Below are 24,721 nucleotides of genomic sequence, written 5' to 3' on the forward strand. Positions count from 1 at the left end.
TAGAAGGTTATGGCAGGGATTTATTTCCTGAAACTTATGAGAACACAAATTCAGAAATCTCTTTTGCTGAGATTTACTTGTCCTAGTAGATAGCCTGCAGTGCTTTGTTTTTTTTTTCATAAATACACTTTTAAAGACCCTGCAATCTCTCTACTCTATCAAAATAATTATTTCAATTTTGCTTTCAATCTCACAATCCAACTCTCACATTCTTTGCTATCAAATGTTTCATTTAGTGTAGAGTTTGCATTTATTACTACTGTTCCTTTAAAACAAAAAAGGCAGGCTATCATTTCCTCAAGCGGAAGGATAAGATTACTGATCAGTACATAGCCCGTAAAATATCCCACCAGTTTCTGATTTGTCCCCTGGCCCAGCATTTCTTCTTTAACAATCTGGATAACTGTGTATGTGCAAGGAGACTGGCTCATAGGTGGTCAGGCCTAGTGGTCAGAGTCCAAATTCCAAAGCCTAAGATCAAGACAAAGTCAGAGCCAGGGGTCAGAGCTGAAGGTCAAAACCAAAGTCAGAGTCTGAATGCCAGAGCCACAGATCAAGACAGAGTTGGAGCCAGGAATCAGAGTCTAGTGTCAGAGCTGAGTAATCTGGAGCCAGAGATGGGGTTGCCAATTTTGCATTGGACATATTCCTGGAGGGTTGGACATATTCCTGGAGTTTCATCACATGATATAATCTTTAATTAAAGATTAATCTTAATTTCTGGAGACTCCAGGACAATCCTGGCGGGTTGGAAACCCTAGATCAGATTAGACAAGAGCAGGGATGGTTCCAAGGCAGGAGCAGGGCTGGAATGAGGCAGAAGCAGGGATAGAATGAGGCTGGACACAGGGCAGGAACAGGACTTGGAGTGATGCAGGCATAAGGATGCTGATAACACAGAGACATGTGCATTGAACAACCACTGATACTCTGCAGTTGCTAGGCTTAATAGCAAGCCACCTGTCAGCCTTATCCAATCAGTTGGTTCTTCTGTGTCCCAGCTGTATTCCTTGGCTGTCTGATGACTGGGCAGGCACAACTGCAGGCCCTCATTCCAACAATATGAGAAGAAACTGGCATATACCCATCACTTTCCATTATTTCAAATAGGTGGAAGCGAGGCATGTAGGATAATAAATGCCTTCCATAGGTTGGAAGGTATAGCACTTACACTCTTAAATGAGGACTGAATTATCTTGGCACTGTTTGGCAAATGTCTACTATGAGAGTGAAATTATATGTCAAAGAGCTTTTGCTACCTCTGGTTACGTTTATAAGCAAACCAAAGACTAAGACTGACTATGAACATTTAAAAACTAGGTTTCAGAGTAACAGCCGTGTTAGTTTGTATTCGCAAAAAGAAAAGGAGTACTTGTGGCACCTTAGAGACTAACCAATTTATTTGAGCATAAGCTTTCGTAAGCTACAGCTCACTTCATCAGATGCATACTGTGGAAAGTGTAGAAGATCTTTTTATACACACAAAGCATGAAAAAAATACCTCCCCCACCCCACTCTCCTGCTGGTAATAGCTTATCTAAAGTGATCACTCTCCTTACAATGTGTATGATAATCAAGGTGGGCCTTTTCAAGCACAAATCTAGGGTTTAACAAGAACATCTGAGGAGGCGGGGGGAGGGGGTTAGGAAAAAACAAGGGGAAATAGGCTACCTTGCATAATGACTTAGCCACTCCCAGTCTCTATTCAAGCCTAAGTTAATTGTATCCAATTTGCAAATGAATTCCAATTTCTCTCCAGCAAGAAACTGTTGAATTGGAATTCATTAGAAAAGAGACTGCCACCCATTCCCTTTTCTTTGGGCTGTTTAAAGAAAGTGCAAGGAGGAGACTCAAGAAATCTTACTCATTCTGTGCCTGAGGCTCAGACGGCTTCTCTACCAATTTTGCCCATTGGAATGTGTATTGCGCATATTGCAGAACAGTATACTTAATCATATTATGGAAACAAATGAATTAATAAACAATGTAAAACAAAAGTCTGACTTGACATTAGAAATGTTCACAGCCTACCATCATCCAGACATTTCACAGCTAGACATTAAAACCAAAACCTCTTACTCAGTGTGAGTGGCAATTAGTGGAGCAATATATTTGTTTTTTATTTATTACTAAATGACTTGTGCAATGTAAACTTTCTTTTAAAAAGACAAAAAGAAAGCAAAAAAAAGTACTATACAGTGTTATGCAGGGTTTCAGAATCAAAAGCAGTAGTAACTTTACTTTTTCTCTCCAGGCGGTATCAGGAATAAATCAATGGGTACACAGCTTCTCCATCTGATATATGATTGATACAAATCAGGGTGTTTTTACCTAAAACTACTTTTTATTACTCTCAAGTGCACACACACACACATCTATATTATCGGAATAGGGTCAGAGCATTTCAAGACATAATTACCATAGTCTGAAATGTTTTCAAATAAGTGACAGCAGATCGTCGATGGTCAATTGCCTTCCCACTAGGGAGTTTGGGGTGTCAGCTCCTTGCCCAAAGAAAAGTTTTCTCGGACTGCTCCAAAGTGTATCCTTTTGCCTAATCTTTTATAGATACCTTAAACAAAGCACATAACTCATAGTGACTCCTAGTGGGTCACCAATACTCCTAATATCAGCACACTACTCGTTATCTCTTATTATTCTAGTATATCTACTCATTATCTCTTATTATTCTAGTATTTCTAGTCATGACAACAATAAAACTTGTATATCAGGGCATTTAACCAAGGCTGATTTGTCCAAACATTCCTTCCATTCCCATGGAACATTAAGTCCCTGTCTAATCCTCCCATTCTGATTAGCAAACTGCAAACAGGCAGTTGCATGGCCTTGCCTCTGAGGGCCTAAGATTATTCCTAGCTATGTGGTATTTGGTTTTTAGTCAGCCGTGGACAGTATTGCAGTACTGTCAAGTCCTGAGGTTACATGCAGGAAATGTAAATTCGGGGGTTACACAAGCACACGCTGCTTTGAAGAATGTTTGTGTTTTCAAACTGTGAGGTCTTTGGAGGTGAGACTGTCATTTATTATGTGTTTGTACATTGCCCAGTACTATGGGGACCAAACTGGTTGAATAATAATAAAAGACACATGGAAATAAAGTGGAGTCCATCTCCTTGAATGACATATTGCATTTCTTCCAAAACTAGCTCTAAACCTGAACAGAAAAGATTTTGGCCCTGCAAACACTTATACACTTGCTTAACTTTGACTTTAATGGAACTATTCATACAGGTAATGGAAGTAGTTACATGCATAAAACTGACCCTGTGCAGAAGTACCCTGCAAGGGCCTGCACAGGTTGTGACTTCTGTCTGACAAGTAAGCTCCATCACTTGGTAATCCTACCCTATATGTAAGTATGTAGGGAGGAAGTGAAAAAGGTGTGTAGTTGGAGAAGTCTTGGATTTGCCCTCTAGTCACTAGCAAGCGTAGTAGTTTGGCAAACAGGAGTAAGGGGCAATAAGCTGGTTCATGAAAAGAGATTAAATTACTTATTCCACCCACAAAGCAAGGTAGAAGCAGAGGAGGAATTGTGACTCTAAATCACAAATAATTTCCTGGTCTGCTCTGCACAGAAGAGCTATGCACTGTTCCTTACTCAGGGTAGATCATAAAGTCAAGCCTATGGGGGAATAGCTCTGACTTTTTCATTCATTAATATGTTTCATTCATTATAGTGTTCCAGCACTATAACTTAATAGACTTCAATGGAGTTATTCCTGAGTTAAACGAATGAAGTGATAATGAGAGCAGAACCAGGCCCAATAGCTCCGGAGCTGAAGTAACAACCCCAATTATAAATTAGTTCATATATGTTTTCTAACACTTTTAGGTCTCTGATGTACCTCTGTAGTCTCATTATAGTGACCAGTGTGACCTTTCTAGTTTTAAAAATTCAAATTATTGCTGCTCTGCTATGGCAGTTTTTCTGCATTTAAAAACAAAAACTTCTTTGCCAGAAGTTGTACTGCTACTGTGCACACATGCACACACACACACAAAGAAACATATTTAGATTGTTTCTTAAGAGTGTTTGCATACATGCTTCCTTATTTTCAGTTTAAAATTTATTGCACCATGCAAGTGGTGTGCAAAACTCCTTCAAGAAGCATTAGCAGACATCAAATGTTTTAATGAGCAATTGGAAAACCTTTACAGGTTATTTACCAGGAAAATAGAAAAGAAATGTTATTTAATTAGTGCATCAAGCCTTCCTAAATTGGTTGAATGAATACTATGAGAACATTTTCTCTTCAAAGTTGAAAAACTTCATTTGGTCACAAAATAACTTACAGGCTTGATCATTTAAAGGAGAAAGGCTTTTGGTGAGCTGATGATGTAACAACAATAAACAAAGGATTTAATCACTAAACAGAGTTCTGAGGTTTTGTTCTTGGGCCAGTTGCCCTGTTGATTGGCTTTATTATTATGGAGTCTAAAGTTCACTGAAAAAGCTCAAATACTCTTCAGATCTGTTTTATGGCACACAGAATCTCAGAAATCTCCCAAAATATTACACAGAATCATGCTGCCCATCTATATCTGTATTATAACAGGAGCTGTAATGAGGGCCAGTGTTTAAGGTTACATAATAGCTTCCATTCTAATCCATTGTTCTCAGTTACAAATAATCTGAAACTTTGACCATCTGTGCTAAAATTTTCTAAACTTGGTCTCTGACAAAAATATGTTCTTTTCTGTTTTAGACAATAATAATCCATGTTGTGAGTCTGAGGAGATTTTAAAAAACCTCTTTGTTCACTATACAAAAATCTTGTGGCTGTTTGTGACTAGCTCTAGTGCAAAATGTTTGTGACTAGCTCTAGTGCAGTCAGTATAGTGAAATTTGGGAGTGTAAGGGAGTTCATTAGGGAGATGTGTATTTGAATGTTCTGGTGGAAACTGATTTTGATTTGACTTAATTATGAATATGGGATTCCGAAAATGAGCAGTATTTTTTAAATGATAGCTGTGGATGTTACAAGTTTAAGCAAACATTGACAACACTACTTTCTGCATGGCTAGCTTACCTACATTTGGAAAATTGTGCAAGGTGTGCAGTGAATGAGAAAAGGGCTTATCTGGATTTTAGTGAAACCAAGTGTTAAATTGTAGTCTCTCGGATATCCCTTGCATTTGGGAGTATTTACTAAATTATACCAAATTGTCCAACAACCTGTTTTATTGTTATGCCCAACATGAAACTGAATTACATGCATTCAAATAAATCAATATGGGTCATATACAGCACCTCTGGAAGAGTGCATTCTGCAGTCTCCTAAATTAATGTGTTGTTGCACAGTTGACCTAAATGGTCAGTCAGATTTCAAGGTCCTGGGAATGTTCCTGCTGGAAGTAGAAATTGATGGAATCTGATATTTTTCTATGATCCTTTTTTGTTTATTTGCAAAGAATGTACAAAGTCTATGCCTCTGCATACAGACAGAACCAAGAATAAAAGGAAAAGTTTCTAAGCTGGTAGCTGCAAGTCTCTGGAGAAAACAGATCCAAAAGTTTGCTCTTTAGCTTTTTCCAGAGTCAAACTGTCCTCAGAGGCTTTCTTGCTTTTTTCCCCTTTGCCCTTCTCTGTTCTTGTCCATGTCCTCAGTTTTTGTGTGTTCTCTCACACATCCACATTCAGCTATCCAAAATAATACCCAACCCCAAAGCTCCTTGATGGGTTCACACACACACGTTTTTTCTTAAGTGATGTTCATGTTTACAGTTATGTTAATCAAAGAGTGAGTTCACGCATACCAACTTCAATGGGATTTTAATCCAACCTATAACAATGTTTCACCCAGCTCATAATAGTATTTTAGTTTTAACTTGCTCCCTTCCTTCTAGGGACATGCTCTCACACAATTCAGCTGCAGTCACTCACTGAATTCCATTTTGATGCACTGTGCAGTCTTATTAGGTTTCACATGCACCAGCTGAAATGCAACCTTTTTGGCAACCACAATTGCCTGCAAATACTTTGCCTTCCTCCTTATTCACTGCACATTTTTTGGAATATAAATGTCAAAATTATCATTCAGTAAAAAGATATGTACCACTGATATGGCAGCATTGCCACTGCAGTGAGATTTGTATTCAGAAAATAAAGGGTAGTTCTTGAAGTGTTATGTAGATTACCTATCTAAAGTCATCATTCCTCAGCACCTTTATTGAGATGTCATGGACAGATCAACTTATAAGTAGGCACACTTGCTGAAATTAACATGAATGTATATGACTGAGACACCAACTTACATTTGTACACTGAAGTCCATAGGTGCTGACTTTTGGTTTTGGCAGAGGGTGCCCTATTCTGGCTCCACCCCCTCCCCTGAGGTACTGCCCCTCTTTCTCCTAAGCCCCACCCCCATTCCACCTCTTTCTGCCCGCACTCCACCGCCTCCCCCTAGGTCCCTTCCCCTGAGCTGAGAAGCTGCCTGCTCGCCCACCTCTCCCCTGCCCCAGCCCCAGTCCCAGCCCCATGCTGCCAGCCAATCTTGGAGAGCTATACTTTGTCTTGTTTGTATCTTCATGAGGGCCAAAATACAAAATGTGATCCTACAACATGTTATTAATGGACATTTGTATTTTTTTATTGGTATATAATTTAATTACTTAGTATGGTATGAAATATTCTGAACACTACTAAATAAATACTAAAAAGCAGTGTTTTAAAGAAGCTCAAAGATCATGCACTGTGACAGTTTGGGGAACATGTCTGTGTCCAAATATGAATTCCTCTGTTTTATAGCTTTTACTTGTAACCTTCAGCGTGGATTTAACTTCCATTTTTGTCGCAGAAAACAGGCTATGTCTGGAAACTGAATCATGGCCATCAACAAGTCATCAAAATTGATTAGCTCTACCCTTAAGTTAGAGGCAGATATCTTTACTTCTAACAACATCATTGGCAGCAATCCCATACAGGGTTGCAGAATGGAAATCCCAGCAGAAGGACGGGACCAGGGCCAATCAGACAGGGGCAGGGGAGACGAGGTCCATTTGGCCTGGGCCTCAAGCTCAAAGGGAGCTTCAAATTTAGACAGTTGTTAATTTTTTGGCATTTGATAAATTTTGCAACTTGTTTTTAAGCGCAACACTATCGGACCAAAATGTGACACACTTTCTCAGCTTAGAGCTGAAAATTTAAGCAAATAAGAGATGTGATTTGGTAAAGGAGATTTAGTCTTTTTTTTTTTTTTTGTTAACCGATATAGATTTTGTCATATTAAAAAGTTAAAACAAAGTTCATAAATATTAATAAAAATATATCAGTTCTGATGGCACAAGATTAGACCGTGATGAACATGTCCTCTCAGATCAGCTGATTATATAAACAAACCACTACTAGTGGCTGGTGCTGGTGCATGTTGAAAAGTACAGAATTGTTACATTTTAGTGTTTTTATAGTTTTACATCCAGTTGACTAAGGAATTATTTATGTGTGAGAATTCCTCATTATTATCTTCATATGGTAGCTAAAAGAGGTGACTGGTTGGTTGGTTGGTTGGGCCCTAACTTGGTAGCTTGTGTGACAGGTTCAGTCACAGAGACCCTTTGGGACTGTCACCTGATGTGCTGAAAGTATCTCTGAGCCCGTTTTCCCTGTCAGCTTGGGACTCCAGAACACTTGTTGAGCCAGACATGCTAGTCTGCTGCAACACAGACCCATGTCTGGTCCATACCCCCAAAACTGCAGACTTTAACCAAAAACTGCTCAGCAAGTCACCTATTTCCAGCACCCAGACACCCAATTCTCAATGGGATCCAAACCCCAAATAAATCTGTTTTACTCTATATAAAGCTTATACAGGGTAAACTCATAAATTGTCTGCCCTCTATAACACTGTTAGAGAGATATGCACAGCTGTTTGCTCCCCCAGGTATTACACTAACTCTCGGTTAATAAAATCGAATAAAAGGAATAAATAAAAGGAAACTATTTTAAAAATGTTTTAGAGAGGGGTATTTTTTTTTAATTACATGGAGCTTAAAGAAGCATCTTTCTCATAGTCACTGCACTTCTTTAATGCCAATTGCAGTAACAACTGTATTCAAATTCTTGGCTGTACTGTAATGTTCATTTGTATTATGAAGGCATTTTATAATATTCAACCGAATGAAAATAGCTATAATGACTTTGTTGTTTGTTGCTTTACATACATTTTAATGTGCTTTTTAAACTTTATTCCATACTTGCTTACTAATATGTGGTATATCTATAAACAGAAAGTCCACTCTTAAGTTTAGGGTAAAGTGTAAATGTAAGGAAAATACATTTTATAATCTAATAATGTTATGCTTCAAGAAGAATTTATACAGCAAATGCATAATCTGGAAAATGAATTTTGCCCAAAGGCACTTTTAAAGCAGTTACAATTTCCTTCTATTTTATTGCTTGAACAGCTGGAAATGAGTTGGTTATTAGAAGAGCATGACCCCACTGGCTAGTCTTTGTGCCATTCTTTCATTTTGCTGAATTAGGATCTCTTAACTAATAATCAATTAGACATTAGGTAATATAAAGGCATAGCTATAGTACGCACAAGTGCTGAGTAAGGGAAGAAATGTTGCTGATAATTAGTACACAACTCTTTCTCAAGAAATATAAAGTCAAAACATTCACTCAAAACATTAAGTTACATACTTTATCAGATTTTAAAGGGATAAAATGGGGTTTATTATTTGAAAAGTAAAATTCAACTCCAGATTAATAGCACATTAAAAATGTGTGTGTAATTAGAATGATAGGTTGCTTTTGTTGTTTTTTGATGTTTGTTTGTTTTGTTTACGCAAAATGAGAAAATGCATAAAACAGTGGACACTGGAGCTGTCTGGAAACTGGAATTTCTATTTCATGGAAAATTCCACAATTTTAAAATTTGTTTTCATTCAGAATAACATCGAATTTTAAATATTCCTGCAAAACAAATTTTCAATTTTGTTTTGCTTAGGGTCAATCAGGATGTTTCATTTGGGGGGAAAAACTGAACCATTATGTTTTGCTGTACCTTTTTTTAATAATATGAAATAAACATTTTGAAAGTCATTTTGAAACAAAAAATCAAAATGCGCTATTTAAAACTGTCAAACAGAATTGTTAACATTAACAGAATGCTTCCTTTTGATTTTTCATTTCAAAATGAAATTTTGTTGAAATCAACACTTTCCTGCAGAAAGTTTGGATTTCCGTAAAACGGCATTGTCCAATGGAAAAACATTTTGTTAGAAAAATATTGACTGTCTGTAGCAGAGAAAAAGGGCTTGGCTACACTTACATTTTATAGTGCTCTAACTTGCTGGCTCAGGGGCGTGAAAAATCACCCTCCTGAGCGCAGCAAGTGAGAGCGGTTTAAACGCTAGTGTGGACAGACTCCCAGCACTGGGAGGCTCCCATGACAGTGCTTTGAAGTTTCCAGTATAGCCATGCCCTAAGAAAGTAGAGATTCCATCTGTAACCTTTCCACCTTGTGTTGTTTGAGGCAAGAAAGGAATGATTCACTATCTAGGGGTTCCTCTTTACATTGTAAAACAAAATATCTTGAGCCCACCCAAAAGATGGGAAATTTAAATACCTCTCATGGGCACCTTTAACAGGCAACATTTTCCCTTCATGGATACTGAGTTAACATATAACTCATGGATATTGAATTAACATATAACATAAGAAAAGTGTTATTAAGGGAAAAGGAGACACGGCACCAATTTGGGAAAACACTGCAGCAATAACACAACAGCCTTCAAAAAATAAGTAAAACACCCACCCACACAGTATCTTTTGGCAGTATCCTGCACCTCATTTTCCCCACCTGCTGGGGTGAGCATCCAATCAATAAGTGTGTCTTTAACATGAAAGCCCCTTTTCTCTGCTGCACCTCACTCACAGGTTGTTGCGACAGAGTAGCAAAATGCCAAAGTTTCGGGATGCAATCAGTCACATTCACCTCCAGCCCCACATCTTCCGTGAAGATACCTTGCTGCTTCTCCATTGCCATCTCTCTCTCTCTCTCTCTCTTTTTTTTTTTGCTGCTGCTACCACTCTTCCTCATCTAGTCCAGTCACAAGAAGCCACAACCACCTAGCCCAGCTATGAGTGATTACAGCTCTTAGGTTTCTGTGTCTGGAGTGCCTTGTTGTTGCTGAATCTCCTGTATTGTCTCTCACTGCCATGCTGTTATCAGCCACAATGCCAAGCCTGGGTCCTGAGGCTCTGATGTCTAGCCCAGTGGTTTCAGGTCTATTGGTTACTGGGTAGGAGGAGAAGGGTGCTCAGTGGAGTCTATTCACATCTGCTATTACACTCTGAGGCCCCAGCAAGGAATGGTATGGAAGAGGATTCAAATGGCATTTAGGATCCTTAATCAGATTCCTCACCATTTCACCTCACAATTCAGTGATTCAAGACTGAGGTCTTGGTTTGGGGGATCCCTCGCTCAGGGCACATTCAATACAGTTCTTATGCCCTTTAGTCATACAATAAGGATAATAACAGTTGATTACTACAACATCATAATTTTAACCAAAATGGCCAAAAATGTTAATACCAGCATGGGAAGTGTCACTTACACAAATGAGGTCTGCTCATTTTGTCTCTTCCTCTGATTCACTAATAAATGGAGCAGAAAGCTCCTTCTTTCTACAGCCCTAGCTACAAGCTTAAACATCCATATTTTTATCCAGATAAAAGGCATGTGCCTGATTCTGATCTCACTCACACTAGGGTTAATCAGGACTAATTAGACTCAAATCCATGGAGTTACTAGTGGGCAAACCAGTATAAGTAAAAATCAGAGTCTGGTCTTAAATTAATATTAGCAGAGAAATGTTTAAACTTGGACTGCTGCAGGGAACTTGAGCACTCAGTTTTGGACGCTTTGGAAATGGGAGAAAAGTTCAAAGGTGAGCATGAGTGGTGCTGGAATTTTGAACTGTGTTTTATATTGTATCTCAACAAGCTTCTTCTGAGTGTATGCACAAAGTGCCTCAGTTGGCACGAGACCAGGATTAATCACCATATTTGGTCTGCTGGTTGAATCATTAGCTTCCCTGGCCCAGCCCGAGTACTGATGGGGAGTGTGATGTGAACACTGATCCACCCCACTCGCCCTCCCCAGCATGCTGAATGATGACACACAGCACTTTCTCTTGAGTGATGGACTCTACTGCATGAATCTTTGGCTATGGCCAAGGAGCACAGAGCAGAGCTTGTGGTGTGTGTGTGTGTGTGTTTGTAAATATGGATGTAGGATTGTAGGACTCTATCTTTTAGGCATCTAAGATTGTGAATTTTGGCACTTGTGAGCAGAGAAGTGAGAAGGTCCCCTGCAGGCACTCCTGGACTCTGAAAAAGACTTTAGAAGAAGATGTTTGTTGTCCATGTGCTGCTTGGAGGATGGTGGAGATATGGCTTTCTTCCACTGCCATGCCCATGGGTCATATGATGGACCTCTGAGCTGCCTCATCCTCCCAGCAATAGTCTGATTTCAACAAGTTCACCGAAGAGGCAATAGAGAATAGACACCACTAAACATTTCTTTTAGTAGACTCTTCACATTTTTTCTGTAGGTGAACACGTGGTGACTGAATCTTTATTGGCTATATGGCAACAGAATATATTAAATAAATATAGATGTATTATTGATATTAAATAGACACAGATTATGCTGTCAGTATTCCACCCTCTGACTGGGACAATTTTTGAAATGCTGGATTACTTCTAAAAGAAAAATCACAGAAACCAAGGGGAAAAAAACCTGGAAAATTAAAGGTGCAATAGGTTCTGGTGAGCACAGTAACAAATGCACTTTTCTATTGATTATACAAGAATTTGGGGCTTTGGGATCTAGGATGCGGCTCCATGTACGGCTCATACCAGTAAATGTCTGAATATCATCAGTAACATAGCACCAACATTTAACTGAGCTCCAAATTCCTTTATTTGAGAAAAGCACAATCATTGGACCCTTTGGCCTTTGCGCCAGGTCTAGCCTGTCAAGTGTAAACTTCTCATTCTTCCTTTTGCCTTTCTAGGGCATATATATAGTCTTTGGAGTTGCATGGGTTGTAAGTCAGTACAGCCTTCCAACCCCTGGGCTAGACCTACTCTGACATGTATAAACTTACATAAAGTAACTGTATCTTAGATTTTAAAACAGAGTACAAATTAACCTCTTTGAACCATTTTCTACTTAGTGCACACACACATTTCCTAAAAGGAACATTTCTGCAGGTAATCCAAGGTAAGGGGAATGTAAATTTGCTACTCACTTTCAGAAGATCCATTGTATAAATATGTGATGTGACTGATTTCTTGCATCTTCAGGGATCCCAGGTAAGGGCTAGCCAAAAGCTTACTTGGTACTGTAGTGTAAATGGAAATGAGAAGAAATAGATCTGTTAATATAGATTTCAGCCCTCTTAAAGGTATTGTCTGCTTCTAGGCAAGATCATTTTGCTAATTATCTGTGTTCCTTTGTTGTCAGTAGTCTCATTGTGAACTCTATGTGGATCTTCTCCAGTCCCCAAACTCAATATCTGTTATCACAATGCCTAATATCCCTGTGCAGGAAAGCACAGTCTTAAGGATAAGCGGAGAGGGAGGGAAATCAGGAACCCCCTGTTCTATTCCTGCCATGCCACAGTTTCCATGGGGGGCTTTAGGAAAGTCACCCAGTTTCCCAATTTGTAAAACGAGAGTGCTAATATTTACTTCACAGGAAGATTTTTTTCTATACTTCCCCTCCCCAATGTTTTGTTTCAGTCCCTGACAAAACTAGCAGCTTGAGTTACTTGCTACACTCCAGTACAAAAATGTAGTTAGATGAGAATAAGATCCCAGTGTTTTCCAATCTGCTGTTTAGCATGCTTGTAAAAGTATCAAGTATCCCTCTCATTGGCATGATTAATGCTCCCTCATCATCTCAGTACTGTGGGATGCTTTAAGGCTGTTGATGATATAGAGTGAGCACAACAGAAAAAATGACAGCAAGTTTGTGAGTTGGAGGGGTTTGTTTGCTCATATATGCCAGAGGCATGAAGTGTAGCTCCAATTTAATTGTTACTGTGATGCACAGAATATAATTTTATTGTAATTTTCTCAATTGGCAATTATTGTATTATTGCACAATAATAAAATAAAAATCTTCAACAGACAATGATAAATATAGCATTACACATATAAGTAAAACACCTACACATAAATATAATATGGCTATGGGTTGTTCAATTTGTAATCTGTATTTCTCTAGATGCCCTTAAGCCACTAGAGCCAAATGGAACCTTCCCTGCAGATAGCATCTGGGCAGTGTTCCTAAATGGCATGTTGTCACACATGACATGCTCTCCTGTGACTTGAGTCTCCCTCTGGCTCAGCAGCAGTTATCACTCCTATTGCTGTTGACATAATAATCATTTAGCCAAGCACTGTGTTCTTTCTTCACTGCAACCCATTTTTAGTTATTACTTTACTGAGATTCTATGCAGATTGTCTCTTTAATCATAATAAAAATATCTTCTTATGTGAAAATATTTATTTTCAGATGTCTTTGCTAGCAATGCCAGGACTGAGCACTTTCAGGAAAGGCTGATGATAGAATAAGTTTCCTACATTTTTTTTTATTTATAGGGACATAACTTGCATCATATCAGTGTTTGTCATTAACTGAAATAGTGCTTCCCCAGCACTGAGGTGGGTCACAGCTGAGATTGCCAAAAGCAGGACAGACTGTCAGAAAAAGGGCAGACACATAAACCCATGATATATATTCTATAATTAGATTTAACCAAACCTGCAACACATGTGTACTCCTGTATTGCTAACACTAGCTTAATATGGAGCCACAAAAAGTCTCCCTCAGGCACTCCAGCCGCTATTACCACCCAGACAAACTGGACTTCTGTGTTAAATAATAATTAGAACCAGAAATCACATTTACTAGGTTCTTCCAGTTCCAAAGAACCAGCCACTCACCCAGGTCAGAATATACTTCAGATCTTACCCAAAAATCACACTGAAGCCAATCCTTTGTAAACTAACTATAGATTTATTAATAAAAAGAGAAGGGGAGAATTATTAAAAGGTTAAGGTGAATGATATACATTACAGCTGATTTCAGAGTCTGTAGATCAGTGTAATAACAGTGATGTTAAATCTGGTAGCTTTCAGTAAGCTTCTCTGGGCCAACCAAAACACTGGGGTCCTCAGTCCACTGTCCAAAGCTCCCCTGGTTAGAAATCACAGTCCACAGATGTGGGTCAGGAATGAGGAAGCAAGATAATGTCACCATCTCCAATTTATAGCTTCAGTCCATGAGCCTGGAAAAGTACTGGCTGAAATATGGAGCCATGCATTACATATTCTTCGTGCCTTGCTGAGTCATGAATCCATTGTCCACATCCTTTCTGAGGCATCCTCAAGAGGGGCCCACTAGAAGAGATGATTCTCCTTAATGGCCCATCAACACATGGCTGATTAGTCTTGATGTTAATCTGTCTTGTGTGTGTTATTCAAGAACCCCACATGTTTAGTAAGAAGCATATAGTAAAAATTCATACATTCATACCCACATTCATACCTTCATACACACATTTCATTGAGATAGCATTGTTCCGTAGATTACAAGTTTTCTAATGATACCTTACAAGGCATACTTTGTACATGATTTATTGCAATTGTGTAACAGTGTGACAATATTTGTGTAGGTGGTCACCTTCCCTTTTATACAGTATCACACTGTACACTCATCTCATTCTCTAAAATCTGCAAACCCACATCATAGTAGGATATCAGGATTATCAGGGTTATTAACACCTAATGTTGTAATGTGGTACTGCTATCGGTCATTTACCAGCTTGTACATGTTTGGTCTCTTCTCCATCCTGATATATTTGAAGTCTGTGAGAATATAAGTTTCCTAAGGGAAACTTTTGTTGGCAGCTCTTGGAGATAGCTGGGAAACACTCTAAAATTATTATAGTTCTGAATTTAACATGAATGGAATTTAAAAACAGGGCAGTGACATATTTGCATAGTATACATAAGAGCAAAGAGAGCCTGTGCATCAAACAAGAGTAAGACATTATTACAAAGGGACAGAGTCTGATCTGACCATCTTTAATTTTAATGAAATCTGCTAACTCTAAAACCTGCCTGAAATTATATTTAACGCACAATGAAACTGGTCAACAATGTGGCTCTTTTAATGGCTATCATAAAGATGGACAAATGCTGACATTAATTTTTCCTCAGTGCACGATTAGAATCATTCAATTACTAACATGCAATGAGACTGTATCAGAGAATGCTGACTGTATGTGAGTAGGAGAGGAAAATGAGACCAAAATCTGTCAACAGTAGTGGGGTGAAATAAATGATGCTACTTTATGATTTAGAAAGATGTAATCTGATTAAAACTGTACTTGAGTTTACCAGCTCTGACTGGTCACAAATGAAAGAAAAAAGGTTTGGATCTCAGGTGAGTAATTAAATGGCTCTTCTTCATTCCAAAAATGTGCCATAGCTGTTAAAAAAATCCATGCAAGTAGCGCATCCAATTGCCCCGAAAGGCAAAGAGAGAGACATTTTGAACCTGACATAGTAAAATAAGCCCCCCTAGGTTAACATGAAAATTAGAATAAATGAAAAGGTCATTGTAAAAACTGCAGAAACCCTACAGAGGAGTGGAAAAAAGAGATAGTGACAAATACTTCATTTAGCTGCAATTGTGATTTAAGTACTGGGTATATGCTGAAATTCCTTAGCAGAAATTATTTGGACAGTTCAGTAGCTGACTATTTCAACCATAGTACACAATCAATTTATCTTGTCTAGGTCCTCTGCTACTTAGCAAGATATAAAGTTGAAATGTGAAGGGGAACACACATTCTGTATGATTTTTGTCCACTGTTATTGTGTCAATGGACATCCTAATTCTGGTATAATTAGTTTCATTCACCAAATTTAATACTGTGTGCCGGTGTGTGTGTATACCAGATTACTCTTGAAATGTGTTTATACCTGAAAATATAGGACTGTAATTATGAGTCTACCTAACTCTAGTTTATCTACCTGAAGATTCTAGTTACAAACCCCTAATAAAATCCTATTTGGGTAACAGGTAAAAAAATAATAATGCAATACCGTAATTGAATTTTAAAACTGTCTGCACAATTTTATGACTAATAATGATACATGTAGTTATACTGAATATGCTAAAGTAGAAGTAAACAAATGTCCTGTTTCAGGTTGTTAGCTGATCACCACAGGGATCAACAGCGTATGCCTGGCCCTTCCACTATATGCACAAAACAGCTCAATTTTCAAAGTGTCTTATGGGAAGCTGTCACCTTCTGTACGTAAGAGTGACGTGCTTGATGGAGAGTTAGTCTTAACTGGTACTGTAGGGAAAATTCTATGTTTGTAACAATTCTGGTTAACATAATTATAAGGGTCTGACTTAACCTTAAAAAAAGCAAGGAAGTAGGCCAATCTGTTTCTACAGTGTTCCATTGCACTTAAGAATACTGGGTGACTTTATACCAGGGCAGCATATGTGCTACAATAGCAGGTTATAATGCAGTAAATTAGGTCCCAATTTCACAAACACTGAACCTGCTTACCTTTAAGCACGAGTAATTTCATTGACTAATGTGAAAAGAGAAGGAGTACTTGTGGCACCTTAAAGACAAACAAATTTATTTGAGCATAAGCTTTCGTGAGCTACAGCTTACTTCATCGGATGCATCGGATGCTGTAGCTCACAAAAGCTTACGCTCAAATAAATTTGTTTGTCTCTAAGGTGCCACAAGTCCTCCTTTTCTTTTTGTGGATACAGACTAATGGCTGCTATGCTGAAAATTGACTAAGGTGTAAGTGTTTGCAGCGTTAGAGCCTGAGGCCCTGATTCATTACTGTGATTATTATTTGTAATACCAAAGCACCTAGGAGCCCCAGTCACGGACCAGGACCCCAAAGTATAAACACAGAATAAAAAGACAGTCTCTGTATCTATCTGTTGTCTCTTGTCTTATATTTATGTTGTAAGCTCTTTGGGGTAAACAGATGGGAGAGCACAAGGAAACAATGAGACAATACTCAGCATGGCAGGCAGTGGTCTGAGCCCACCAGCACTCTAACCATTGTAGAAGGGTTTCCATGGACGTCAGTGGGCTTGGGATGCGTCTTTTTGTCAGAAAACACTGATTTATCAAAACTAAAACTTTTCATGAAAACCTACCAGTTTTGAAGGTTTCTCAAGCACCACATGAAATCCCTGTGGACAGAGACCCACATCCCTCTGCAAGTAGAGAACTTCTTAGCATATGTGCAACATGCCGCAAGTGGCACATGACCAGGATTCATCATCGAATTTGGTCCACTGGTTGTATCATTAGCTTCCACTGGTCGGGCCGGATACTGATGGAGAGTGTGACGTGAATGCTGATCCATGCCCCCCCAGTAGGGCACTCACCTGGGATGTAGAAGCAGGGAGTCTGAAACAGGCAGAGGAGGGACTTCTTACAGCTCAGTAAGGGCCTCAGTCACTGGGCTATCCTAAGTTCTGTTGCTTATGTGTCTGGGGTTTTACTGTGAAAATTTTTAAAAGGTCTCAGCTTTGATGTGGAACAAAAACAAATTTAAAAACCTTAACATATGTTTTGTGAAAATAATACTTGTTTCGGGTCAGACCTAGCTATGAAATATGGAAAAATATCATTTTTTTGTAAATTATAAAAAGGTAACTCATTTGAATATAACTGTGAATAAAGCAGCCATATTTTTTAAGATATATTTAGTGAGTATAAAGTTTCAGTCTGAAGCATTATGTGATTTGAAATAAGCAAATTATAAATGCCTATAAAGATAAAAGGTAACAATTGTAAAATAACGGACAGTCCTTTATCCATAGCAGCATTACTTGGCATTTCTAAATAAACTATCTTCAAACAATCTTTTCTTTTTTAGAATGACAATATTGATGAAAAATTGTCTTAGCTCTGAAAATAATGCACCCAGGTCACTGTTTATTTACTCCAGCTATCTCCTCTACTCCAACAACAAGCACCTAACATGAAAGTATATATTGTCTTCTTTTGTTTCCACTTGTTTTATCCTACACTGGGGAATTTTTCTCTAAAATGAATACTTCCTCTTTTATATTACTTTATTTATAATGTGGTCAGTATACACTAACCAACAACTCAATGCTGTTCAGGGGAAGTATTGTACACCTTTGGTGTGTAATGGTGTGCAAATTGTCTTCATTAGACCAGAAAGTGTAATATCCTACATAAATATGCTTCTTGGAGGGAACTTATTATAACTATGGTTATTAAATAGAAATGATCACGCCATAATTACACATTTCAGCCAATATTTTCCAAAGTGTCCACTAAATTTGGGTGCTTCCATTTTTGGATGCCTAACTCCAGAAACTTGTAAGTGCCTCAAGTTGTGCCTTGAAAGATCAGTGGACTTTTTAGGAAATGTGGACGTTATGATTACTGACAAACTCTCCCTTTGCAGCAGAGTTTCAATGGTATTTTATAGTTAGCATTCATTACAGCATTAATTTATATTGACTGTGTTCCACTTACACTCACTGATCATAATATATTTTAACTTATTAAATATGTTGCAAAAACAATATCCAAGAAAACTAAGAAATTGTGGTATTTACTCTGACTACTGAACAAAAATTAAAGTAATTTTGAACTTCATATACAAATATTTCAGTACCAGATTTGAGCCTGATTTTGTCCCCATTGAAGTCTGTGGCAAACTTTCCGTTGGGGTTAAGATGAGGTCCATTTTCTTTTTTAAAAATGACAATTTAAATATGTCTACATATTAGATTATTCTTAAAGGACTCAAATAACTAATGAAACATGTTGTGAGTCATATTCATTCGTAGGACAAAGTGCAGTCCTCATTCAGAACTTTCTCTAATATTTATATATTACACTTTTCACCCATTGGTCTCAAAATGCTTTAAAAAGGCAGGCACAAATTATTATCCTCATTTTAATTGCTGGGGAAACTGAGGCACAGAGAGACCTAAGAAATCTGTGAAAGGTAACACAGGAAGTCAGTGGCAGAGCTAGCAGCAGAATCAAAGTCTCTTGATTCCTACTCCAGTGCCCAGTCTACTGGTTCCTGCTGCCTGTCATATTTTCCATGCAAAATAGTACCAAATAACATTTCTGTTATGAAAACTCCTGCAGCCAGTCAGGGAGTGTGTCAATCTGCCAGTTTCTGTCAGGTTTCCAGGAGACTGGCTCAGCTGCAGGCTGTCCTCTGACACTTTGCAACCTTAACAACAGCCTTTTAACATTTTTTGTTGTTTGTTTGTGTGTGATTAATATATAGGGGTCCTGTCTTGCAATCCCTTATTCACACAAATATCCTTCACTCATGTAAGTTGCTCCACAGACTTCAGTGGAATATGTTGTGTGACTAATGTCTGTCAGGATCAGTCTAGGCTGAACTAAGCACTTTGAAAGTGCAAAAATGAATTAGGAATTCAATTGTCTTTGAAAGTCACTGGAAATTGAGTACCTAACTCTCTTAGTCCTCTTTGAAGAGCAACCCAGACTACTTAAACAGCTCAGTTCTGTAGCCTTTTCTCAGGCAAGTAATTCCACTGAAGTCAACGTACTTAATCCAGTGAGGAGTAATGAGTGACATAGGTCAACATTATAGAAATTAGCCCTAAGTGAACTATTAAATTACTCTTGGTGTTTAAAATCTACAAAGAACTGTAGAAACCTTAATGAATTCATCCTCACAACACCCAAGTGAAAAAATTACAGTAGAATGATACTATTAAAAAAGCCCGGAACACCTCAGTTCCCAAAGAAGCCGATGGCAATGGAAGGTTCTCAGAATCTTGCAGGATTAGGCCAAAAGCTCTTCTCATGTGTGTTGGATACTAGTTTTTTATATGTCATCTTGTGAGAGAATATAGTCCTTTGGTAGTAGCTATGTAAAATATTCTCAGGTCAGCTTTCAGCAAAGGGAAAATAAAAACAGGCATAACTCTCAACAGTAACAGACCTTATGCATCTACTGTAATTTATCAACATAAGATTTGTAATGTAGTCCATTTTCAAAAAAAGTTATCAATAAAAGAGTATACTTGTTATACTTCTGTTAAAATAGTTTACAATACACCATGTTCCGTTCAGAATGATTCCTCCCTGAAAAGCTGTACCAAAAAAAGCACTAAATTTTACTACATTTTTCCAGGAATTATTAATATAACCTCTTTCTGCCCAGAGAAATTTGAAACAAAGAAATACGATAGCTTGGGATAAGCATCAACCTTTATATGAAAAAAAAAATCTCTAATATATAAAAAAGGTACATCCACAATAATATTTCTTTAACATTTGCCCAATAAGACATGATGATACAGTCCAGTAAGAGACTCTGTAAGCCCTTTCAAAACACTAAAGAGGTAACCATTCCTGATTATAAGGTAATTTAAGTTATGCACTTCCCATATATCTCTAGGAATACTCTGTATGAATTACTATTAGGGTAAATCTGGAGATTTATAAAGAAGCAGTGCAATTGAATTAATGACAGCATGAGGGCAACACAAGATCATGGATATATAGTCAGCTCATCACATGAACTGCTATCTGAAAGCAGCTTGTAAACTTATGTTCATATATTCATATAAAAACAGCTTTTAGTGTTCATCTCTCTATTACATAATGGCTGCCATAGAGACCATTAGAACACCTATTCTGGAAAAAGAAAACTATTGCTGATACATTGCTCATACAGTAATGTATTTGCACTCTAATTTATTAACACATAAATGGAAGCCTGCACACAACTTTATTCATTGCAACCACCCCAATTCTTTGTAGCATATTTAGGATCATTTTGTATGTATGTCAGTTACTTCAAACTACAAGTTTCTTTTCAAAAGGACTTTAATTCCTTAAGTAGTGTACATTTACCATTACCCAAAAGCTCTTAGTTAAAGCATTGTTCTCATCAAATATCAATAACCGACCCACTGGCAACTTGAACATAATGTATAGCTCTGTCATGAAAAAGGAATAGAAATGCAATGGGTTTGCTTTGCTTTGAAAACAGTTGGCTTCAGTTTCTTTCCAAAAAATATCCCAACACTTCCTGCACATGTTGAGGTTATGAATGGGGAAAGACTGATGATAAGGAAGTAGCAAGGTTAAAAGGTTTAAACTTTTAACTCACAACTCCCATTATCTTGTCACCTGAACTGGCCCTGATATGGTGACACAGGGGCACCATCTTCCTTGAGAACAACCTAGCTTCAACCCTACTGGTAACAATGTTAGATGGTGCCCTCATGTTTACCTCAAAAGTTAAAAGGTTGTGGCAACCATCTTGTGAAGGTCAAGCTATTGCTTCATTCCCACTGACAGTAATGGGAGATGGCTGTCATTTTGGATAAGGGCAAAATGTCACAAGACTGAAGACAAAAAAAATCAGAAATTAATGAGAACCCTTTAAAAAAGTTGTGAGACTCATGATAAAATAGTGGCAGTTGGCCACTCTTCTGCTCCCTCACATATTATACAATCATAGGGTTAGAAGGGGATGCAAGCGTCATCTAGTCTAACCCCCTGTCATGATTCGGGATTTGTTCTAGCTAAACTATCCAAGACAGAGTGCTATCCAGCCTCCTTTTGAAAACTTCCAGTGAAGGAACTTCCACAACCTCCATAGGCAGTCTATTCCATTGTCCTACAGTTCTAAGAGTTAGGAAGTTTTTCCTAAGATTTAATCTAATTCTGCTATGCTGTAGTTTGAATCCATTGTCTCTTGTCCTGCCTTCTGTAGCAAGAGAGAACAACTTTCTCCATCTTTTTTATGGCAGCCTTTCAAGTATTTGAAGACTGCTATCATGTCCCCCATTAACTTCTTATTTTCAAAACTAAACATACCCAGTTTCTTCAGCCTTTGCTCTTATGGCTTGCTTTCTATCCCTTTGACCATCTTTGTTGCTTGCCTCTGGATCCTTTCCAGTTTCTCTACATCCTTTCTATGCATTGGTGATCAAAATTGGACACAGTATTCCAGCTGAAGCCTAGCCAGCGCTGAGTAGAGCAGTACTATCACTTACCATGACTTGCATGCTATGCCTCTCTTAATGCAACCCAAAATTGCATTTGCTTTTTTTGAAATAGCATCACATTGTTGACTCATGCTGAGGTTGTGATACATCACAAACCCCAGCTCCTTCTTAGCAGCGCTGCTGCCAAGCCACTTATTCTCCATTCTGAATTTGTTTTTTCTTCCCTAAGCATAGCACCTACAATTTGTCTTTGTTGAGTTTCATTTTGTTGTCTATAGCCCAGTTCTCCAATTTATCAAAATCCCTCTGAATCTTAGCTCTATCCTCCAAAGTGTCTGCAACCCTCTCTAACTTTGTGTCATCATCAAATTTGACCAATATGCTTTCTATACCTACATCTAGGTCATTAATAAAGATGTTAAATAACACGGAACCCAAAACTGATCCCTGTGGAGCTCCACTTGAGACCTCCTTCCAATTTGATATCATTCCATTAATAGTTACTCTTTGTTTGTGATTGTTTAACCAATTATGAATCTACTTAATGGTAGTTCTGCCAACCCAGCATTTCTCCAGCTTACTTATCAGAATGTCATGTGCGACTGTGTCAAAAAACAGGTATATTATGTCTACCACACTCCTCCTATCCACCAAAGTAGCTGTCAAAGAAAAGCCTTATATCCCCATCACATACTATCCGTTTCTTTTTCCCTTATACGCTACCCACATCTCCAAACAAGCTAACATTGTTTCATTTTTTACCCCAACTTTAATTAATGACATTGCTGTGGTCTGCTCCTTAGGTCACTTGCTCCCAGTCTGTTCAACCCTTCAGATCTGCAATAGACAACAGGACTCCGTGAAAAATCTTTGGCCCGCTTCCTGTATGCTTCACAAAAAAAGACAAATGCAGGGTATGTCTAAATTGCATCTAGGACCATACTTCCCAACATGGGCAGACATGCACTAACTGTGCTTGAGCTAGCAAGCTAGAAATAGGAGGGTGGCCACAGCAGCATAGCAGAGCCTCCCAAGTACAAGCTACCCCACCCCCTGGATCCAATTCTGAGGTGGCTAGCCCATGCCATTGCTCTTGGTGCTGCAGACACACTGCTATTTTAGCATGCTAGCTGGAGATGAGCTAGGGCATGTCTATCTACCCTTGGGAGGAAGCATGTTCTCAGCTGAATTGGAGACATACCCACTAGGTGCTTTAGCACTATTAGGGGCATCCCTAAAAATATAGGACTTCACTAGGAGTTAGGGTGAACAGCATCGATCAGTAGGTCCTCAGGAACTCATGAGTTTGATACCTATACATAGGAGTCACTTGGCCCACCACTGAAGTGGAGCTTCCTCTGGGAACAAACATAGAAGCTATTTAATAAAGCACTCCAAGCTATGCCCTTCTCAGAGATCTGAGGATCACCTAATTTTTCCTTATCTCCATACTCTGGATTTCACATTATAACTATCATCTTTTGCAGCAAGGACTATATATCTAGATAACTTTTACAGACCCCATTACCCATAGTACCTGTGTGCTTCAGAATCTTTGAAGTATTTATCTTCACAACACCCCTATAAAGTAGGGAAGTACCGTTCTTCTCATTTTTACAGATAAGGAATGGAGGCACAGACAGATTAAGTGATTTGCATTTCAAAACACAAGAAATATATAGTGGAGCAGGGAATGGAACTCAGGTCTCTGAAATCACAGGTTAGTTCCCTAACCATTGGTCCTGCTTTCCTCTAAGTACTCTGCATTAAACAGTCTGCTAATTAAGTGATGTTGTAAAAGAATATTCTGTTCCTGAGTGATACAAGACACTCTCCTTCCTACTATGGGTTGAATAGCTACTTCTTTATTGCTTCTAGCCTCAAAGGAACCAGGGAGAATAGAAGGGAGTTGGGAAATAAATATGCTGTTCTATTTTTATAACACAGAATCAGCTTTCACATAAGACTTAGTAGAATTTTCTAATGACATATATTTTGCAGATCCTCACAAAATCAAGAGAAAGGCTTTTTCTACCTGACACTATCAGCATAGTTAAGAAACCCAACACATTCATGAAAATGTAGCAGCATGATTCTAGCACAGAACACAGCAAGGAAGATTGCATTTCAAACATTTATCCCCACTGAGACTGCAAAATTAGACAGTGCACCATTTAGCTGGAACACTTTGCTCTGTTATTGTGGAGCACCGACAGGGATAGTAGATTGCACAATGACCCAGGAAAAGAACTGTTTCTTCTATGGGGGACACATGCATGCAGAAACATTCAATATTTTGTGACTTTGTCTAGCCTGTCAGTAGTTTTCATATAATTGAACCAAAATAGAGATTTGTATTTTGTAGCTTATGGATATATTAATATATTTTGGACTTATATTTAATTTGAAACTCGAAAGAAGAAGCTATCACTACTTCAGGACCCCCAAGATATACTTTCCTTGAACAATGATAAGTCCTGAAAAAGGGTTAATAGATACTGTAGATATATGATCAACTGCCATCATGAGTGAAACAGGGAATTTTCCTTTCTTTAAGGAAAGCACATTTTTTACACTTTGCTTCTCTCCACCTCATCGATTATTCATTTTCAAATCTCTTTTGAAAA

At 38.2% G+C, this 24,721-nt stretch overlaps 1 long non-coding RNA gene across 1 annotated transcript in view; it reads right to left on the reverse strand.

Moving 5' to 3' along the window:
- Positions 1-24,721, reverse strand: part of LOC142069755 (uncharacterized) — an 89,390-nt gene that overhangs the window by 26,020 nt on the left and 38,649 nt on the right. Inside the window, exon 2 of the long non-coding RNA XR_012665709.1 lies at positions 12,289-12,381. This is a non-coding gene — a long non-coding RNA (uncharacterized LOC142069755). The remainder of the gene's footprint in view (positions 1-12,288; positions 12,382-24,721) is intronic.

This window comes from Caretta caretta, chromosome 1 (assembly GCF_965140235.1).
Source record: "Caretta caretta isolate rCarCar2 chromosome 1, rCarCar1.hap1, whole genome shotgun sequence".
NCBI classification, from domain to species: domain Eukaryota; kingdom Metazoa; phylum Chordata; order Testudines; family Cheloniidae; genus Caretta; species Caretta caretta.